This window comes from Salminus brasiliensis, chromosome 1, assembly GCF_030463535.1.
Source record: "Salminus brasiliensis chromosome 1, fSalBra1.hap2, whole genome shotgun sequence".
Classification (NCBI taxonomy): Eukaryota; Metazoa; Chordata; class Actinopteri; order Characiformes; family Bryconidae; genus Salminus; species Salminus brasiliensis.
Window position 1 is genome coordinate 92,629,490 of NC_132878.1, and position 18,227 is coordinate 92,647,716.

General features: G+C 44.2%; 1 protein-coding gene across 1 annotated transcript in view; it reads left to right on the forward strand.

The window, feature by feature from the left end:
- Nucleotides 1-18,227, forward strand: part of tap1 (transporter 1, ATP-binding cassette, sub-family B (MDR/TAP)) — a 433,854-nt gene that overhangs the window by 33,743 nt on the left and 381,884 nt on the right. The window lies entirely within an intron of this gene.

Genomic DNA, 18,227 nt, shown 5'->3' on the forward strand with positions numbered 1-18,227 from the left:
ATTCACATTCACAAACAGTCAGTTATTATAGAATGCTTAAGGTTTGCGACAAGCCACGCCCCCAGCACTGGGATTGGTTAATAGTTAATATCCACAAACAGTCAGTCATTGTAGAATACTTAAGCTTTTGACAAGCCACGCCCCCAGCACTGGGATTGGTTGATGGTTAATATCCACAAACAGTCAGTCACTGTAGAATGCTTAAGGTTTGCGACAAGCCACGCCCCCAGCACTGGGATTGGCTGGTAGTTAATATCCACACACAGTCAGTCATTCTGCTCCGCCCCTCAGCACTCATAGAGTCATTATAAACACCACCTGAATTAGCTAGCACTTTACACCCACTATCACATAAACCACGCCCTCTTTTACTCTCATTGGTTGATAGTTCACGCCCACAAGCATCTTTCTAGTACGCTAAAGCCCACCCCTGAAACCAAGAGCTGGCAACAGTTCAGACTCACAAGCACTTAAGGATGAACTACTAGCCAATCCCAGCTCGGGGGGCGGGGCTTGTTGGAATAGGGGTGTCTGTAAATAACATATGTCTGCCGGAAAACGGGTAGGAAAAACACACTGAACTAGTAGCCAATTGCAGCGCAGAAGACGAGATGCTTCTGGCCAGGGGGCGGGGCTTGACGGAATACAGGTGGGAATAGAAGAACGCCTCTGAGACAGGGACACAAAAGTGGTCTGTGTGCTCCTGTGGAAGCCTGTGAGGAGCTGTGGGGGTCTCTCTCTCTCCCTCTCTCTCTCTCTCTCTCTCTCTCTCTCTCTCCCACTTTCATTCAATGTCTCTCACCCAGAAGACCATCAGAGGGGCTTTCAGCTGTGTTTTGATATCATGGCATTATTTTATTGCCCACCCAAGTTCAGCTCACAACACGTTTCTCAGCGCGTGAATTAGCCAGCCTTGGAAGATGTTTTGAAAACACACACACACACACACACACACACACACATACACACACACACACTTAATAGGATGTGGGTTGAAAAGCGTGCAACTTTTCTGCTTTGGTAAATAAATAAATAAATAAATAAATAAAAATACAGATAAACAAACAAACAAACAAAAATATTAAATTAATTTCCAAGGAAACACATTTAAATATAAAATAAATATGTATAGAAATAAATACTTTAAATATAATTAAATATATTCATAAAATAAATAATAAATAAATAAATACACATAAAAAATAAGGTGCCTCGAAATGTGTGATTTTTAGAAGAGGTCTTCTGCCATCTATAGGTTGCTCTATTCTCAGCTCTCCTTCGTTCTTTCCCCCCAACCCTCTCTCTCTCTCTCACACACACACACACACACACACACGCTGACAGACTTCACAGAGAGCCTCAGTGCAGGCGACTCTAACTGGGAACACGAGCTCAGGTGCCACTGAACATCAGAGAAAATGCGCGCGCTCGTAATACACAGATAAAAGAGTAATGAACAGGCGCTCGTGAGAGAAGGAGGAGAAAGGGAATGCGTGGAGGCCACTTAAGAGCTGTCCAAGGTGCTGAATTAATCAAGCCACAGATGGAGGCTACGCTCACAGCAGGCTTTTAGATTTTAATGCGAGCGAATGATAGAGCGCACAGGTTAAACTGGGAGCTGGCGGAGTGATTTCTGCACTTTGGTGGTCATGAAAATCACCAAGCCTTCACTTCTAACACCCTAAGCCTCGCCCTCCTGGGCTAGGATCTACTAGTAGCTCATATGCACGAGCAGTCAGTTATTATAAAACAAGTAGCGTTTGCAGCAAGCCCCTCCCCCTGCTCTGGGATTGGCTAGAAGTTCACATTCACAAGCGTTTAGCCATGCTAGTGAGCTTATCATTTGCTACAAGCCCCGCCCTCCACCACTGTGATTGGTTGATTGCTCACATTGGAACAGGTCAGTCAGTCAATACAGGACACTTCACGTTTGCGACAAGCCACGCCCCCAGTACAAGCATTGGCTAATAGAAATGTCAGTCCTTACAGGACACTTCACGTTTGCGACAAGCCACGCCCCCAGTACAAGCATTGGCTAGTAGAAAGGTCAGTCATTACAGGACGCTTCACGTTTGCGACAAGCCACGCCCCCAGTACAAGCATTGGCTAGTAGAAAGGTCAGTCATTACAGGACACTTCACGTTTGCGACAAGCCACGCCCCCAGTACAAGCATTGGCTAGTAGAAAGGTCAGTCATTACAGGACGCTTCACGTTTGCGACAAGCCACGCCCCCAGGACAAGCATTGGCTAGTAGAAAGGTCAGTCCTTACAGGACACTTCACGTTTACGACAAGCCACGCCCCCAGTACAAGCATTGGCTAGTAGAAAGGTCAGTCATTACAGGACGCTTCGCGTTTGCGACAAGCCACGCCCCCAGTACAAGCATTGGCTAGTAGAAAGGTCAGTCATTACAGGACACTTCACGTTTGCGACAAGCCACGCCCCCAGTACAAGCATTGGCTAGTAGAAAGGTCAGTCATTACAGGACACGTCACGTTTGCGACAAGCCACGCCCCCAGTACAAGCATTGGCTAGTAGAAAGGTCAGTCCTTACAGGACACTTCACATTTGCGACAAGCCACGCCCCCAGTACAAGCATTGGCTAGTAGAAAGGTCAGTCATTACAGGACACGTCACGTTTGCGACAAGCCACGCCCCCAGGACAAGCATTGGCTAGTAGAAAGGTCAGTCCTTACAGGACACTTCACGTTTGCGACAAGCCACGCCCCCAGTACAAGCATTGGCTAGTAGAAAGGTCAGTCATTACAGGACACGTCACGTTTGCGACAAGCCACGCCCCCAGTACAAGCATTGGCTAGTAGAAAGGTCAGTCCTTACAGGACACTTAACATTTGCGACAAGCCACGCCCCCAGTACAAGCATTGGCTAGTAGAAAGGTCAGTCATTACAGGACACGTCACGTTTGCGACAAGCCACGCCCCCAGGACAAGCATTGGCTAGTAGAAAGGTCAGTCCTTACAGGACACTTCACGTTTGCGACAAGCCACGCCCCCAGTACAACATCAATGGCCACAATCAGTCTTAACATTAAAACCACCTGTGCACGTCCGCCCTGTGCCACCCACTCTGAAGGTTTCCTGTGGTCTCTGGCATCAAGACAACCAAGAGTTGTGAGGTGGGGCCTCCATGAGCACCAATGAGCTTTAAGTGCCCATGACTCTATCGCTGGTTAGCCAGTTGTCCTTTCTTGGAGCAGTTTTGGTAGATGCTGACCACTGCATACCAGAAACCCCCCCCCCCCCAAGACCTGGCTCAAGTATGTTCTGACCCAGTCATCTAGCACATCACAGTTTGGCCCTTGTCAAAGTGTCTCAGATCCAGATGCTTGCCCATTTTTCCTGCTTCCAACACCAGCATCACCTTCAAGAACTGACTGTTCATGTGCTGCCTAATATGTAGACTCCCACTCCTTGACAGATGCCATAATAACTGGATAATCAATGTTACTGATGGTCAAAAATCTAAAACATATGTTTTATGCAATTTTGCAGTACAGGACCATGGTAAAGGTAAAGGTGCACGTATTTGTCATTGTATTGTGTACACTGTACAGCAAAATGTGTCCTCCGCATTTGACCCATCTGTGGTAGTGAACACACACACACACACACACACACACTAGTGAACTAGGGGCAGCGAGTACCGCCCGAGGATTAGTGGTGGCTCAGCGGTTAGAGCACTGGGATATTGATAACAGGGTTGTGGGTTCGATTCCCAGGCACAGCAACTCACACACACACTAGTGAACTAGGGGCAGTGAGTACACACACACACACCCAGAGCGGTGGGCAGCTAACTCCAGTGCCTGGGGAGCAGAGAGGGTAAAGGGCCTTGCTCAAGAGCCCAACAGTGGCAGCTTGCCGAGCCCGGATATCGAACCCACAACCCTGTTATCGAGATCCCGGCGCTCTAACCACTGAGCCACCACTGCCCCTGTACAAAGCCCTCTGCAATTAATGAATAAAAAAATGCAGACTCATCCCAGAGGTGGATGGAGTTGCTCTGCAGTTCAGTGGTGGGGGGCTTTGCTTTGGCTTTGCAATGGGAATTTTACATGTTAGATATAATCTCTTTATTTCCTTCCTTCCTTCCTTCCTGCTGCCGTCAGACTCCACAACCAGCACTGCTCCCAGAGGACCACATACACACACACACACCCAAACTACACACACATGTTTAGGGAACAGAGATCCCTCAATGCAAAAATACTATGTGCAATACCCCCCCACACACACCACATGTGCAATTAAGAGTCATTTGCTGTAAATAATATTGCTATTGCTTTTTAAATTCTTATTTATATTGCTATATAGTGTAAATGATGTATCTACATTTTTGTGTCTTGCTATCCCTTTCTGCTGTGACACTGAGAATTTCCCCACTGCGGGACTAATAAAGGATTATCTTATCTTATCTTATCTTATCTTATCTTATCTTATATCTTAAAATATTTCCCCTTTAGGAGCTGTCCAAGGTGCTGAATTACTTAATCAACACATGGAACCTGCAGTTACAGCAGGCCTGTAGATTTTCATTACTCCAGAAAATGCTGGTCCACTGCTCTATAGCTCAGTGCCGAGGGGGGGGGGGGGGGGGGGGTTTATACCCTTCAGCTGAGTCTTTGCATTGGGAATTTTACATGCAAGATATAGTCACTTTATTTCCTGTCCCAAGCCACCAGTAAATCTGCATGTCTCATTTGAGTTTTGTTGGTAAAATATTAAATAGTACATAATAGCAAATAATCCTTTTTTTCTAGGGGACTATTTTGCCATAGAACCTCCTGCCTGTATCCCTCCATCACAAAGCAAGCAATTTGGTTTACGCTAGGTTTATGTCTGAACCTTTTAATTCATCTAAGCTTAGACAGTGGTGGAGGGCGGGGCTTGTGGCAAATGATAAACTCTCTAGCATGGCTAAACGCTTGTGAATGTGAACTTCTAGCCAATCGGGGGGCGGGGGCAGGGCTTATTGGAAACGCTATGTGTTTTATAATAACTGACTGCTTGTGCATATGAGCTACTAGCCAATCCTAGCACAGGAGGGCGGGGCTTAGGGTGTTAGAAGTGAAGTCTTAGTGTTTTTCATGACCACCACAGAAAGAAAGGCTTTTAGGCTTAGTCTAAACTTAGAGGTATCTTTGAACTATTAGTCTATTCTAACTAGCTGAGGTTATTCTTGAGTAAACAGTGAAGCACTTTTGTAAGTCGCTCTGGAGAAGAGCATCTGCTAAATGCCTTAAATGTAAATATAAATGTAAATGTAATTCTGCAAACAAATGACTTTCCCCTTTAAGGATTTCCCCTCTGTGAGCTGTCCAAGGTGCTGAATTAATCAAGCCACACATGGAAGCTACAGTTTCAGCAAGCTTTTTAGATTTTAATGTGAGCAAATGATAAAGCGTCCAGGTTAAACTGGGAGCTGGCGAGACTATTCACTCCATACATTAAGCTGGAGGGAAATGAATTAATAAATTCATACAAGCGGCCACGCTCTAGATGCATTCGCCTCCTGAGAGTGGTCGTAATTTTAGACCTGCGTGCGCCGGTATTGCAAAGGGCAGCGTGTTATACATTACGGTCACTCTGAGTAAGCTGGCATCATCAGAATGGCCAAACTGAAGCTGAGCAGTGCGGATTTATTCACTGTACCCTGTACTGAACAGTGTTTTTTTGGCTTATTAGTTGCTGCTAGTCGTTACAGTTCATTGGCTCAGCCACCATAGGTCCAAAAGTATCTGGAATTCAATAAAATGTTAAGGAGAATGTGATCAATTTTCCCAAGTAATTCTGCTGTAAGTCTAGAGAAACTACTCAGTCTAGCTGAAGGCCAAAATTTTAAATAGGTGGAACCTCTTCTAACCCACTACCAACTGCACCACCAGGCCAATTGCTCAAAATTGCAGTTTTTTACTTTTGTGATCTATTGGTAAGTAAAAAACATGCCAGCACTGTGAAGTGTAAAGTGTAAAGTGGTGCACAGTATAGCTGCCCTCCAGCTAATATGTCCATGTGGGGCCAGCATGGGTCGCCCAACTGGGAACCAGAAATGTATGTCCTCTGCATTTTACATTGGCCCCACATATGGATTCCCACCAGGGCCAGTAATGGGACCTGGAGGGGTCAAACATGGGTACCATCTGGGTCACACAGGGTGTGATATAGAATAGATGTGAGATTAGGGTGGGCTGTAATGATGAGGCCCTTTTGAGAAGGCCAGTTGGGTCCCAGTTAGAACACATGTAGAAACCTGGAACCCACCAAGCCCACAAGTTCCACCTGTGTGAGCCCCACATAAGCACTGCTGGCTGGGCCTGCGAGACGCGGTCGTGACTTTTCGCTTATTTAGCTCTTCTCTTTAGCGCCACTCCAACTACTCGAAGCCTCTCGCAGGCCTGACTGCTACGGTAAGCAACCAATCGAATTTGAAACCTCTCCCATGCCGACACGGACACACAGCTTCCCTCGCCACTTTCACGAGCGAAGTAAGACGAACCACCTCTCCGGCATGTTAAGAGCTTTAATTTCCACCTTAATGGCAGAATTGGAGAGCAGGAGTTATCCAGGCCAGTCTGTCTGGAGGGCCTTTTGCACATTAGCAGTCGGCGGTGGCCTTCCTGCCTAGCGCCGGATCCTTAGGCACCATCTGGTGGTCTGCTTTCAGGAAGAGAGTGTGCATTACCGGAGCTCATTAGTGCTGCGCTTTGCAAAGCCTCGCGTGCCCCCGCATTCCGCCTGCCGGCCAATTTAATAACTAGCAGCGCTCACCTTGTCTGATCTGCGGCGCTCTGGTGACTCTGCACAAGTCCTCTCAATTTACTCAGCTAACCACTGAGGTGCGTCTGCCTCTTTTCATCCTTCTGGAAGCGCTGACCCCAACAGGTCTTTTACGGCCTGAGAAATGGCCAACAGAGGTCATTTATCTCGCCTGTCTTTCTCTGCTTATTCTTGGAACATGAATATTAGCCAATGATCTTCACTGCAAGTCAAGCCTTTCATAAAAACACAGGTAACAGGAGTTCTGTCTACAGCTAGGTTTAAACTGAACTGAACGCCTCCATGAGAAAGTAACACAGCTTCACAAAATGCTTTACGGAAGTCGGAGACTAGGGCTGCGTCCCGATTGCGTACAACACACTAATACTATAGGATATAGGCTATATCTTAATAGTGCGAGTTTGGCAGGTTATTGCATGCAGTATTAAAGCAAAACCCTCTCGTACTAGCAGAAAGTGATGAAGCATTGCAGTGCCAACATATACTAATGGTGCCAAAAGTTTGTGGACACCCCTTCTAATGAATGCATTCAGCTATTTTCAAAGTTGTTCTCATTGCTGATATAAATGTGCAAGTTCCTGTAGAGACGTACTGTCAATAGAATTGGACCCTCTGAAGCAGATCAACACAAACCTATTAAGACCATGCTGCGTAATGCCAGGTGTGGGCTAGAGGGGTATGAAGCCCCCCAGCAGCATTGAGCTGTGGAGCAGTGGAAGAACTGTGTTCTCTGGGACGATGGACGGGGCTCCATCCAATACTTTCGGGATGAGCTGGAGAGTTGGGGATGATGAGGTGGGGTTGTGATCATTCAACATCCTAAACTCAGTAACGCTTGTGTCTCAATACTTTTGTCCATATACTGTACATCACTGCAAGTTCTCAGTCCTGTTGTTCCAGATGTGAGTAGCTCACTTGGACACTTCTATCTGCACTGCATACTCCAAAATGAGTTAGTATTTAGTTCAAATTTGGGACGCGCCCCAGCATCGTTTCAGGTCGTAACCCCTTTGCAGGCCCCACTGGCTTGCCCTCAGTTCCTCCACTCAAAAGTTCTTTCACTCAGGGTGGTCGGAACTGTTTTACGCCCCCTCCTTTGCCCCCCGCAGGCACTTGGCTCGCCCGCTAGCCCTGAACGAGAAAGGCGATGCAGAGAAATGGAACTGCTCACCGTGTTAATTCAGCAATAAATCACCTCACCGGAGGGCCAGCCGAAGGGTTCGCGCTGAGCACACGTTGACTCCGCTCTATCTACGCTGAAATTGCTTCACGGCAGAGAGGTTGGAGGTCTTATTAGCTCGGAAGGTTAATACGCTAATGGCCGCTTTGGTAGCGTGACCAAAGTCCACGTACCTGTATGCATCGTAAAAAGATTATTTGAATGGAAAAGCAGCAGAGGTGACGACGGGTGTCACGGGTATTTTAGGCATTACAAGCTGGCTTGTGCTTGAGGTGCTGGAAAATGCTTGATGCTACACAAAGCAGGTAGAGCTAGTCGGGTTCACGCCAAGATCAGAGAAATGCAGGCCTACAGATGTTTCCTTCACAGGAAAAAAAAAAGGACGGTCTTGCCAAGAACATTCATCCGCTTCCTTCATCTATCATAACCGGCATCTACACTCTCAATTGGTTCCAAACTGGTCCTGGCTTGGACATATGGTTCTATAAGAGCGTAAATTACAATAAACTCTTTGGAGTCTTTTTTGATTCAGAAAAAAATTGAACGTAATAATCACACGTCCAGCCCCAGAGTGTTAAGATAACCTCCATTCATCAGCCTACCCCCTGGACAGGGCACCAGGTCCATCACAGGGTGTTGATTTGACTTACACCATATGGACAAAAGTATTGGGACACCTACACATTTCCCCTTCAGGAGCTTTTATAGACATAAGCATTAATATGAGCTGGTCCCCCTTTGCTCTGAGCTCTACCAGCAGCAGCAGGTCTGGAGCTCTGCTGCAGTTACTGAGTCAGTTGGAGGCTTTTCTGCACTCTGCTCTGAGCTCAGCACTCGGCCCTGACCCCGCTCTGTAACTTTACGTGGTCGGACAGACACTCGGTGGCTGAGCTGCTCTCTGTGAGCTGTTCCTCCTAAACTCTTCCACTGTTCAATAATAATACCACTCACAGCTGATGGTGGAAAATCTAGGAGGGAAGGTCTAAATTTCACCAGCTGACTTGTAGTTGTTGGTGCAGCGGTGTCTCCTATTACATTCAGAACCACGCTGGAGTTCAGTGAGCTCTTCAGAACCTCCCAGTCTTTCACTAATGTGTGTAAGAAAGGCAGACTGCATGGCTAGGGGCTTGATTTTATACACCTGTGGCAAAATAGGACTGAATGAAACACCTGAATTCAATGATTAAGAATAGGTCCGAATACTTTTGTCCATATAGTGTATATTGGTATTTTACTAATAAAACTGCTTGCCAATCTAGTCTGATAACAGTGCCTGTATTTCACAGTGAGAGTAGAGCCACACTGAGCAATAATGAGGCCTATCAAATGTTGGGATCTATATAATACACAGCAAGTGAACAGTCACAGATCTGAGGCACTTTGACAAGAACCTAACTATGATGTTCTAGATGACTGGGTCAGAACTCCCAGATCTCCCAAACAGCTGGCAGGTCCGGTGGGGTGTTCCCGGTATGCAGTGGTCAGAGCCTACCAAGGAAGGACAAGCAGTGTGGTTCTTGATCACAGTTTGGTTCTTGTCAAAGTGGCTCAGGTTCTTATGCTTGACTATTTTTTCTGCTTTTCACATTATATCACCTTCACTTGCTGCCTAATATGTAGATCCCACCCCTTTACAGATGAAACCACTGTAGAGGAAGATAATCAGTGTCTATCACTTCACTTTACTGTCAGTCGGTCTTAATGTTATGGCTGATCAGTGTAAGCAGAATTGCTTGGAAAGTGTCCCATCTTAGCCGATCGCTTAATGAAGATGTCAAAGCTTTGGAAACAACGTAACTTTGCATTATGCCGTAGTGGCGACTGAGGTGGTTCCACCCCGAAGGCTGTTCCCCCAGCCATCATTTATGCCCCAATACACCTTTACGAGAGTGGGCTCTCTGCACACGGACAGTGTAAATGTGTGGAAAGTGATGTAAAACTCCTACACAACCCAACATCACAGCCTCTGTTATAGGATGTCAAGTGCTACCTTCTTATTAATCCATGAGGAGCTATTTATCATTCCCAGTGTGTGTCTCTTCTGACATATATGACGATGATATTACAATATTATCGATTTTACGAGCTGAAATGTCACATATGCATCATGGCTGTATGTGATGTGTGTATGTGAGTGTGCTGAGAGCAAGAAGGGGGTTGCAGGAGGCGAGACGTCTGGGAATTTCGGCACTATGGCCTCCCTTCAAAAAACCCAGCTGGCCACTAACGGCAATAGATGTTGGTATCTGGAGGAACTTTTGGAGGTTCTTCAGTTTGAACTGTGGAGGAACCTCTTATCTTGAAGGTTCCTCAAAGCACCTTAAGAGGTTAAAGGTGCAAGTATCTGTCACTGTACTAGACACACCAGTGAACTAGGGGCAGTAAGCACCCCCCCAGCCAACTCCAGCACCAAGGAAGCAGAGAGGGTGAAGGGCCTTGCTCAAGGATCCAACAGTGGTAGCTTGTCAAGCCCAGGTATTGAACCTACAACCTCGTCATCAATAGCTCGGAGCTCAAACGGCTAAGCCAGACAGCCCCGAAGAGGTTAAGAGGTTCCACCACAGTTTCAAACTGGAGAACCTCCAAAAGTTCCTCTAGGGTCTTATATTTTTAACAGTGTAGGTTTAACGTCAGTACTACGTCTAATGCCAGCGTCAATGTGATGTAGAAAAGTGACGACAGCTGATGTTGATATTATTTTGCTTCTCAAGCAAGGATATGGTGATCAAAACCCCACATCTGATAAACGTTAATGTCCACACAGCATGAAATCCAAACATTGTTAAATGTTCATATGTTTGTCTAATGTTGTAGCTTTAACCCATTGTAACCCAATGGTAGTTTCAGATGGATATGTGTTCGTCTCCAACCGAAATTCAACGTCTGTACGACATTACGTTGTGACGTCAATCTTCATTTTCAACTAAAATATGATGTCTGTCTGACATGAGTGTCCAACGTCTTTCCGACATCAAATTAACATCCAATGCCTGCTGGCTAGAGCTAGAAGTGGTATGCAGGACAAGGTTTCATGTCAGGGAGATGTTTGAGAACCCCTATGCCATAGCCCTGCTCCAAAGAGCCCTCTTTAGCCGGCCACCATTGCTGATAGATGTCGGCATCTGGTTGAATGGAGACTGTGATGTTGGGTGACTAAACTCAGGACAACGTCTAATACCAACATCTATGTGATGTTGAGTGGTGATGACAGCTGACGTTGATGCTTTGTTGGTTTTAAGTTGTGATGTTAAGTAACTTGAATTATCTTCCAAATGTCACAAGCTGACATCATATTGAGGTATAATATCAATATTCAGTAGTGATATGGTGACTAAACCCAACATCGGCTAAACATTGGGTTTTTGATTTTTGACAGATATGTGACTTTGATTTCCAAACAAAACATCTATAATATCTGTCTAATGTTGAAGCGTGATGTCAACACAACATTGTTTTTTTAAGGAAATGTGACTTTGATTTACAAACCAAAATATAACATCTGTCTAATGTTGGAGCTTGATGTCAACACAACATTGTTTTTTTAAGGAAATGTGACTTTGATTTACAAAACAAAATGTAACATCTGTCTAATGTTGGAGCTTGATGTCAGCCCAGTGGTATTTATTATTTTTTTACTGATATGTGATTTTGATTTCCAACCAAAATTCAACATCTGTCTAATGTTTGAGCTTAATGTCAACACAACATTGTTTTTTTAAGGAAATGTGACTTTGATTTACAAACCAAAATGTAACATCTGTCTAATGTTTGAGCTTAATGTCAACCCAGTGTTATTTATTATTTTTTGTCTGATATGTGATTTTGATTTCCAACCAAAATTCAACATCTGTCTAATGTTTGAGCTTAATGTCAACACAACATTGTTTTTTTAAGGAAATGTGACTTTGATTTACAAACCAAAATGTAACATCTGTCTAATGTTTGAGCTTAATGTCAACCCAGTGTTATTTATTATTTTTTGTCTGATATGTGATTTTGATTTCCAACCAAAATTCAACATCTGTCTAATGTTTGAGCTTAATGTCAACACAACATTGTTTTTTTAAGGAAATGTGACTTTGATTTACAAACCAAAATGTAACATCTGTCTAATGTTTGAGCTTAATGTCAACCCAGTGTTATTTATTATTTTTTGTCTGATATGTGATTTTGATTTCCAACCAAAAGTAAAGATGTTACTGTATAGAGTTGGAGCTTAAAGTCAACCCAGTGTTGGGTTTTGACGGATATGTGACTATTTTCCAACCAAAATTCAACGTCTCTTCAACGTTGGAACTTGATGTTAAAGATATGTGACTTGCACTTCCAACCAAAATTCAATTTCTTTTGAATGTTGGGGTTTCATGTCAACCCACTGACTTTAATTTCCAACCATAATTCCAGCCTCGATCTCGAGAACCGCTTTTGACATCTGTAGTTTTAAGAGTGAGCTCCTGTTCAGGAGACAGAGACTTCTCCACTTGTTGCTGGCATATTCAGTGTTCACTTCGCAGTTCGCCGTGCTCAAACAATACAGTACATGCTTTCATGGCGAATTAGTCGTACCAGTCTCGAGAGAATGTCTTGGGTCGTTGAATGCTTCTCACAGATTTTACATTAATGCCAAGCAAGTTCAGGTTAAGTGCTTCACTCAAGGACAAACTGGCGTATAGCATAGTCTTCATGGTGTTATTGTCAAAGCCATAACCATTTTTATCTCTCTTCAGCAGGCCGGGCTTCGCCTGCTCGCTGTCGCCTCATCGACCCAACAATCTCCACTCGTTCTTGAGCACATCCTGCAGCTCCGCCGCAATTGATATAACCGACGTGAGCGTAGGCACGAGGCCTCGTTTTTGGGGTCAGAGCGGAGCCATATTCTTCATACGTCCGGGAATAAAAACAGACATTAGACTAAATTGCTTCTGATTGCGAGACGTTTGAAGGCGAGTCGATATTGATTGCGAACTTGATTGAATCCCCCTGCTGAAACCGCACTCGCCCAGCCTGGGGCCACTCCAACGTGGGCCGGCAGGTGTCTGAATTTTATTTATTTATTTATATATTTATTTATTTCGGTTTTAATTAGCAACTCTTAGACAAAGGCCTCATTTGTATGCAGCCACCGGTCCCTCGGAGGAGAGAAAACAAACACACCTTCGAGAGCTTTCGTGAGGGAACGGGCAGTCTGGATTACAAAGACAGTTGTTTTTTTTCTTTTTTCTTTTTTTGTTTTTTTGCCGCAAACTGTTCAAGAAAGTTCCACAAAGTTCGTCACTCCCTTTAAAGTGACCCAAACTCAGAGCTTTTTGAACCAAGCGGAAGGGAACTTTTCTGTAATTGCCAGGCGAGGGTGGCAGAGCCTAAAATCACACTAGGACATATTATTCTGATTTCCATAATTGACTGAAATGTTGACTGTTATTTAGATAATCAACTCAAATTTGGTGGATCCCCCTATGTGAGTCTTGGTTCCTCCCAAGGTTTCTTCCTCCAGCTTGGAGGGAGTTTTTCCTTGCCACTGTCGCCTTTGGCTGCTTACTGGTGATCTCTTGTCTGATTGCTGATTCTGTAAAGCTGCTTTGTGCCAGTTGTAAAAAGAACTATACAAATAAATTTTATTTGACTTGACTTGACGAAGTTCTCAACAAAGCATAAAAAGATAAAACCCCTGGTGAGGAAGCCAAAGGCAACAGTGGAAAATAAAAACTCAATAACTTGAACATACCACCATAAAAAGACATCTAATACATATGACTTAGGCCAGAATCTTCTTAAAACTACAGATTCAGGCATATAAATTGTGTTTTTATCACCATTGTAAGTCAAGTCAAGTCAAATGGGTTTTTATTGTCATTTCAACTACATACAGAGTACACAGGATCATGGTGCAACACAGACACAGTGCATACAAAACACAAGTGCAACACAATACAAGTGCAGACTGACAACACAACACAATACAGACAGAGAATAATAAATAAATTAGGGGTAGTGTGCAAATTATGCTGTGTGTAATAAATATTGAGTCCAGTGAGGTAGTAAAGTTATTAGTGCAAAATGCTTCCCATATTGTCTGGGGTAAATGATTGGTGAGAGAGAGAGAGAGAGAGAGAGAGAGTAGTGTGCATGGAACAGAAAAAAACATCGGTTCAGTCTCTGGAGTTGAGAAGTCTGATGGCTTGGGGGAAGAAGCTATTGCAGAGTCTGGTCGTGTTGGACCGGATGCTGCGGTACCTTCTTCCTGATGGCAGGAGGGAGAACAGTCTGTGTGAAGGGTGGGTGGAGTCATCCACAATGCTGGTTGCTTTGCGGATGCAGCGGGCAGTGTAAATGTCCATAACTATATGGACATTTATAACTATATATTGTATAACTAATAACTAATACAACTGTCTGTAAGAGAGCTTTTAGAGGTATTAAGACGTTCAAATGTCTAGTTTAAATATGTAGAACTGGGTATAGGGACAGTGGGACATGTCCCTACCGATATCCAGCGACTACTGAATTGTCCCTAGCAATAATTGTGATCAAAGCTGAAAAATAGGCCGCTCCGTCAGTGTGTGTCTCTGTCAGTGTGTGTCTCAATGTTTTTGGTACATAAACGATCCACAGATCTCATTCTCAACTATTTAACCCACAAAGCAGTGTTGTTTAATTATGAATGGTTGCCTGATTAGATGTTTTCAGTGTGCAGCACAGAAAGCTAACTGTGGTGCTGGATTGTGTAATTATTGTCTCAGGAACACATAAAAACTCCCTTTGTGTTGAATGTTGGCTACCGTGTCTATAAATAAAGGCTGTAGATGACTTGAAATTGAGGTCAGAAGTTAATCATAAATGTACAAAGCCTTCAAAGCTTCCAGGGGACCCCCTGTTGACCACTTCTATGTCCCCACCAATGTCAAAATCAAACCTATGTCCTTGGTCTGATTACATTTAACACCGCTGTAAAGATTTCTGTAAGATTCTGTCCAACATAAAACCCACTCTGAATGACCTTGGTTTTTTTGTTTACATCTTAACCACTAAAATATTAAAATAATAAAGAAGCATGTTTGCAATAAAGCTTTCATTGATGTAAAGGTTCCTCACACTTCCCAGATCTCTATTATTAACATGGTATGGTGGTGAGGAGGGGGGGGCCGATCAGGACAACAAGCCCCAGGTGGAGCATAAAAAAGGCTAGCTTAGCCCTCACAGGTGGAGAGGAACACATGGGAGCAGAGACTCTAAGCAAGGGACCAGAGAGTCCTAGAAAAAAGCCAAGAACAAGTTAACCCGTCCTCAGTAGAGCCCCTTTTGGGTCTAATAAATGGAGTTATGTAATAACTGAAAGTTTGGGAGAAGGACCACGCCCAAACTCCTCCCCTCCATTTCTACACACTATAAAACCGTTCCTCTTCCTTCTCGTTCCCATGACGAAAGTTCGCACCCCACCACTGCCCCTGCTGCTCCTGATGATCCAATTATACTCAACCTCTACCTGGCAAGGGTGGTCTGTCTTTGGGTCCCATCGTCTCTAAGCTCTAAGTCCAAATTTCCTGAGTTCTCCTCAGCTAGCGTGGTTCGCAAAAGGTCCCTTTGATGGATTTGCATTTATGAGCTTGTCTTGTTGACTTCCGGTTGCAGTGGCCATGCCTCTTCTCAGAGGGTCATGCCACAGATGAAATAAAAAAAAAAGCAGCATAAATGACCACCCAGCCCGACATGCTGGAAGATTACCCGCTGAGGTCCCCTTCACCTGCGTCAGACCAGCTGCCACCTACCAGTACAACCAGCAGGCCCCACCAACCCACCACCACTCATGCCAGACCAGCGGCACACCCTCCTACCACTGCTACCTGCCTAATGACCATGTTCAAACCTAAATGGACTCTTAACTATCTGCTATATTAAGTTCTACTACACCATGATTAGTATATTATGATTATGATCAGAGCAGTTCAGCAGTATAGATGGTTTGGTAATTTTTATCAATAATTTATAAATAGTTCTGATCAGAGGAGGACGGGTCGGGTCCCCCTTGTGAGTCTTGGTTCCTCCCAAGGTTTCTTCCTCCAGCTCTGAGGGAGTTTTCCCTTGCCACTGTTGCCGTTGGCTGCTCACTGGGGGTCTTAGACTTTCATGTCTTCTTACGTACTAATTACTAATTATGTAAAGCAGCTTTGTGACGACAACAGTTGTCAAGGTGCTATACAAATAAATTTGACTTTGACTTTATGCATTTCATTATGCAATTCACATTTCTTGCTCCTGGGCTCCCCCTACAGTCTGGGAGTCTTATTCGTGCTTTGAGTGCCTCCTTACTGACAGCTGTACAAATGCATTTCTGGACAGGCCCAGAGAGACAAAACTGGCACTGAAGTGAAAGAAGCATGTGGGCTGAAGTGATAGGCAATTTTACCAAAATATGGCTCAGTTTGTGCTACGTTATGCAGTTCGGGTGTCCTGCCTGCTTTACCACTTCACTATGCAGTTAGAAGCTTTCCAAGCCAAGGGTAGCAATGCTAGAAGCACTAGTATCTCTATTACAGTCAGTGGAGCAAGACAACAATTTCACTAAAGTTGCAATTTTAAGGTAGAAATGCTACATATTGCTGCTTTAATGCTACATATTGCTGCTTGAATGCTACATATTGCTGCTTGAATGCATTAACAACCATGTACTGAGTTCCTTGTAGTACTGCAGTGAGGCTTCTCAGTACATCCAGCTTCTCTCAGCATAGGAACTGAAGTTTATTAGACTCTATTCCTATCTGTCTGGTCTAAAATCAAATGCTTGAGGTGTGAGAACAAGCAGGTCCAGAGCTGAGCTAACATAGCTCAATGAAATGAAACTCCTCTAAATCTGTAACTAAATATGAAGAGCTAAAATGAAGCTGAGGAGATTTTTCAGTCCCCTCGTGAACGGGACTGACAGGAAGTAAAAGCATTATCATTTGCAATCATTCAGAAAAGTAAAAATCCATCACAACTGTACTTAAGTGCACGGATCCACCTCCGGTAATTACAGGCCTCGTGTTAAGCTTTTCTTCCCGAACTGACACACGCAGAGAAGAGTAGACTCAGCTCCACGGCACGCTCAGCGGATTTCCTAACAATCTGCTCGAGTGCTGTCTGTCTCTTCATGGCTAACATTGCTGGTAAGTTGAGGAGCAGTGAAATCGTCCTGTGTTAATCGATGCTGTAGAACTGGTCTCAGGTGTACAGTGTGTGCTCTCTAAAGCACAGTGCAGGTGCTCCTTCAACACTGCTGATTTTTAGCTTGGGAAATGGATGATTATGGAGGGACTCCAGGGAATTCAGGCATGGCTCCCAGTGGTCTTGAACATCCACGTTTTCAAGCACTTGATGTGCTTTATTCTAAGTCAGGATTTAAGATCTAGAACCAGCGCAGACATTCTGAATTTTCCATCAGTGAAACATAAAAAGTGTGGATAAGTCTCAGCCAAATAGGGAGTCTCGCCTTTAAATATTCATAGGACGGCCTCACTTAGCAGTCTGAAAACAGCTTGAGACAACCTTCAATATGCTTACATTTAACACACTGTCCTTAGAATATTCCGTTGTTCTATTAAACTTGATCAAGTGTATTTTTCCGCCCGTATTTCACAAAGAACTTCAAAAAGTGTTTGCCTAAAAAGACAGCATTGAGTTGTTCTTCATTTTGTACCCATTTTTAAATGTTGTCAGGAATGGAAAACTGTGTTGGTATCTTGGTATGATTGAATAATGAGACAAACCGTGAACCTCAAACACTGCTGTTACTCCTTCCAGAAGAACTTCCAGAAGAACTTCCAGAAGAACCAAAAGAAAAAAATCAGAGCTTTGAAACGGGCCAATTCCAAAACCCCAAAACTGTTACATAACAGTCTTGAGCTGTTATATTTACACCCCATCATTTACATAAACCCAGCCCACTATGGAAAGCCTACCACGCTCAACAGCCAACAGCTACTTTGGGAGAATATAAAAGTGTGGCTAGAAAGGCTAAAAGCTAACACTTGGCCGAGCCGAGCAAATGGAGAAAGAGGAGAATAGGCTGGTCTTGGGTGACCTAGGCTAACCCAGCTGACTGGCAACAATCTCTTCAGCCTGTTAACCACGTACCAGAGCCGACCCAAGACATACTCGAATAATGCGGCCGCTTAGGGCCCCGACAGCACCAGGGGGCCCTCAGGAGCACCAAGATATCATGATAAAAAATACATATTTGAAAAAAATAACATTAAATAATAAAACAAAATGA